Source organism: Belonocnema kinseyi, chromosome 9 (genome assembly GCF_010883055.1).
Source record: "Belonocnema kinseyi isolate 2016_QV_RU_SX_M_011 chromosome 9, B_treatae_v1, whole genome shotgun sequence".
Taxonomy (NCBI): domain Eukaryota; kingdom Metazoa; phylum Arthropoda; class Insecta; order Hymenoptera; family Cynipidae; genus Belonocnema; species Belonocnema kinseyi.
In genome coordinates this window covers 16,028,040-16,032,598 of record NC_046665.1, presented here as the reverse complement: position 1 = coordinate 16,032,598, position 4,559 = coordinate 16,028,040, and the positions used below count along the sequence as shown (strand labels likewise).

The window sequence follows — 4,559 nt, the reverse complement described above, 5'->3', positions numbered from 1 at the left end:
GTAAGAAAATTCTGTACCATCTATCCACACCTTATAACTAATACGTTCGCACCTATAGCCTAATCTTCCTCGCTGCGCCTCGCCTCGCCTCGCACGCATTTCGCTCTTTTCTCGCTATGACTCGCATTACCAGCCTGTCTCCGCGGCTAACACTTAATACTTAACTACTATTTACAATATTTACATTTGTCTTACATATACTTCCTCTCCTATTTTCAATCTCTCCTTCTCCATTTCTCTTTCTCCTTCCTTCTCTTCTTCTCTATCTTACTCAACCCCCCCCCCCCCCCCCCCCCTTCATCCATGTTACTGCCCTTTTGTCACCCCTTTCTTGGAACAATACCTCCATGCTTATCCCCCTTCTTCCCATCTCTTCATATTCCTCCAACCAATGCTCCAATTTGCCATCCCCCTTCCCGCACAATTCACACATTCTCTTCTCTCTGGAAAGCCAGAACCTATTATACTTCTCCATGCACCCGCACCTCATTCGCGCTATAAGTTCCTGACTTCCTTGCTGACTCCCTCCTGACAATATAGTTCGGCGTATTCCTTGCCGATCCCAGTATCCACTTTACATACCTCTCCTGTACCCTATTTACCTCCTCACTTCCCTTCCAACCCCACACCTCCACTCCGTAAAATAAGACACTCATCACTAGCGAGTCAAACAATTTCATTCTTCTTTCGAAATCATCTGCGAACAATCTCTTCCCCAGCACCCACACCTGCCTCATTACCACATTTGCCCTTCTCACTCTCTCTTTTATATGACCATCCACTCCCCCATTTCTTCGAAACAGGAAGCCCAGGTACACAAACTCTTTCACCTCCTGTACCGCTTTTCCCTTCCACTTCCTCTCCCTTCCCCCATCTCTCCCACCTCCTTTCCTGAACACCATAACCTTCGACTTGTCCGCATTAACTCTAACCTATTCCTGTCCAAGTAACGTCTCAACCTATTCATCATCTCCTTTAAAGCCTCTTCGCTCTTTGCCAACAGCACGATGTCTTCTGCATATGCGAGTGACCATATCCTGACTCCTCCTACCCTAACGCCTCCTTCCACTCCGGCCGCTAGCTTACTTTCCATATCCGCGATCAAAATTGCCAAAAGCGTTGGGCTAAGCAAGCACCCTTTCCTCAACCCCCTATCCATCCAGAATGCCTCAGGGATTTCCTCCCCTCCTCTCACCCTATCTTTCGTCTCCTTATATACCTCCCTTACCCTCTTGATCAGGTCCCTCTTCACTCCCCTTTGCTCCAATGCCTCCTACAACCCCCCCTATCCACTGACGGGAACGCGTTCTTTAGATCTACAAGAAACGCGTACACTTTGGCACCCTTTTTGGTTAATTCTCTACCCACCACGTGTTGCAAGACGTAAATATTGTCAATAGTGCTCCGTCTCTTTCTAAAGCCCGCCTGCGTCTGCGGCAATATTCCTTTCCCCTTAACATTCTCTCGCAGCCTATCTGCTAACACCATTGCGTGTATGTAGTACGCAGTATTCATCCCCTTAGCAACATCCCCTTTTGTCTTAAAACTTCTCAACTCCTCTTCCAGCTCTTTTTCATTTTCCTGCTCTTTCTTCTTACACATCGCTCTAAGCTCCTGCCTTATTTCCACGTACTCCTCCTTGTTCACGGTTCCTTCCTTCCACTTCCTGTACTTTTTTTCACCTTTCTCTTCGTCATTTTACATTCTCTATCCCACCGCGGCTTTACCATTCCTTTCTTCTTTTTCTTAAATACCTTCTTTTACACACAACCTTTCACTTTCTCTTGTAGATCCTCCCATATCTCGTCCACGGACTCCCCCTCAAAGCTTACGTTGACCAATTGCTCCTGATACTTCTCTATCGCCTCTCTCGTCCATGAAACCCTCTCCCCTGACGACCCTTCTTTCCCACCGTGCCTTTCGCCAGCCTCCCCCCCGTATCCACAAATTCCATGGCTGATGGTCTGATTCCACTCTTCCTTCTATTTCGAATTTATCTATCTCCTCAAACCCTTGCATATTCATAATCACGTAGTCTATCACCGATACACCCCTCTTACTCACATACGTGTATTCTCTATGTTCGTCCCCGTTTACCATAACATTTGCCACCGTCCACCCTCTATCCTCCATCCAGTCTCTTAGAATCTCCCCCTCTTTATTTATTATTTTATCCTTCTATTTTCTTTCAAAGCTCTCCCCTTCCTGGTACAGGCCCTCTTTCCGCCTAATTCTCGCATTAAAGTCTCCCCCCATTACCAATTACCCCCATCTCTCTCTCCTAGTAAGTTTTCTACCCTTCCTTTAATCCTTTCCATGCCATCCTTATTGTACAAAGTCACAAACTTATACATCACCCCTCTTATCTTTACAGCCCTCATTTGCACGCCCTCCCCCTCTTCCTCTTCATGAACTTCTTTCTCTAATCCATCTCTACCAGTCCAGTCATATCAAATTCCTGAATATACCTCCAGAAATCCTCATCTTTCTTCTTTACCCCTGCTACGTTCCGGTAAAACACCTTTAACATTCCTCCACCCTGCTTTACTCCCACCCTCCTACTTCCCCCGAAACAAATTCTTCTGCACTTCCTTCAAAACCTCCTTCTCTTCGTTCCATACCCACATTTCCTCGTCTAATTTTATTTTCCGATACCCTACCTTCACTGCTCTCCCTTCGCTCCTCTCCTTGCTAGCCCTGTCATTTAGCATTCTCTGAACCTCTCTTTCCTTCCTCGTCAAATCTTGATCGATAAGAACCTTATTGTCCTTTATCCTATTCTTTTACGCATTACCCCCAATTTTTCTTCTCAGCTCTCCAATTCTACCACCGCCACTTCATTTTCCTTTTTTTCCTCCATCCTAACTTTTCCTACCTTGCCTTTAACCCACCCTATGCTCTGTAGCAGCGCTTCCACCCCGTCCTTTTCTTCCCCTCTCTTGAGCTTCAGTCCTCTTATCACTATATTATTTCTCCTATCTGCCTTCTCTTTTCAATCCATTCTCAACTCCATTGCCCTTATCCTTTCCCTATCCGCTCTCCTCCTTTTCATTCCTACGCACTCCCACTTTCTCTTCTATCATGATCTCCACTTTCTCCAAAATAACTTGCTTCTCACCCTCCCCCCTGTCCACTGCTTCCATTCCCGACATGCCCTCCACCTTCTCCAGCCTTTCTTCCGCCCTTTCTTTCCACATCCTAATATCTTCTTCTATCTCCCTTATTTTATTCTCTTTTTCCTTCCTTACCGACACCAACTTCCTCTGAAATCCTTCTACTTTTCCCCTCAGCTCTTTTACTTCCTTCCCCTATCTCTTATCTCTTACCCTCAGGTCCTCCCTTATAATGTTAGTCTGCTCCATAGACCCCCTTACGTCCTCCCTTAACCCTCTGAGGTCGAAACGCTAAAAAAGGAAATCCAACAGAAAATACCAGACGCCTCCACATCAGTCCTTGTCAGAAAAAAGATTGTCCATGTTAAAGACATGGATGAACTGACAACAGTCGAGGAAATAAAAGAAGCAGTGACCAAGCTGATAGATCTGAGACCTGAGGAATACGAGGTGAGAGCATTGCGATCAGCCTATGGAAACAGGCAAAATGTCACCATAGTACTTCGTGATTCTGACGCTGACCGACTGACGCAAAAAGGCGTGTTAAGAATAGGTTGGACAAACTGCCGAATCATGGAAAGAAAGAAGGAGATACGGTGCTCTAGATGCTGGGAACTCGGGCATGTTAAAGAACAATGTACTGGAGTGAACCGACAAAATCTCTGTCTGCAGTGCGGACAGGAAGGTCACAGAGCTGCGAGATGTCAAAACCAGCCCTTCTGCATATTCTGCGAACAGGAAGGACACCAAACATTCACAGCAAAAGGCCACGCTGTAAGCGACAAAAGAAAAGCAATGAATGAAAATAGGTCAAATGACCAGAGTAAAAATCCTGCAGATAAATTGTAATAGGAGCTATCCAGCTCACGACCTGGCCCTGGCTACAGCCAAAGAAATGGGGGTAGGAATACTGGTTCTCTGCGAACCAAATAGGAAGGCCATAGAAAACAGAAATGATTGGACCTCTGACAATGATCTGGATACAGCTATAAAAGTCACAGACCCAGGAATAGTTGTAACAGGGCAGAGCAAAGGCAAAGGCTTTTCCTATATTGTCACTCCATTCTTCAGCATCTATGGGTGTTATGCCTCTCCCAACAAATAGGTTGAAGAACTAGAAGAAACCCTGGAACAGATTCAAAGCGTCATGAGATCTAGATGCGACGAATCCATAGTCGTAGGAGACTTTAATGCCAAATCCCCACAATGGGGCAGGAAGACAACGGACAAAAGAGGTCATATTCTGACAGAATAGATTGCCCAACACGACCTTAATGTAAAAAATGTTGGTAATAAGGCAACTTTTTACAGAAAAGTGACCACAACTACGTTGTTTTTGAGGTATTGGAAACGCATACCTGTATAAAGAAGCTGCCAAAGAGAGGCTGGAACTCCAAAAAAATAGATATTGAGAGGCAACTGAAAGCTATACAGGAGATAGTAGAG

At 45.4% G+C, this 4,559-nt stretch overlaps 1 protein-coding gene across 1 annotated transcript in view; it reads right to left on the bottom strand.

The window, feature by feature from the left end:
- LOC117179929 overlaps positions 1 to 4,559 on the bottom strand; it is a 1,200,486-nt gene that overhangs the window by 78,944 nt on the left and 1,116,983 nt on the right. The window lies entirely within an intron of this gene.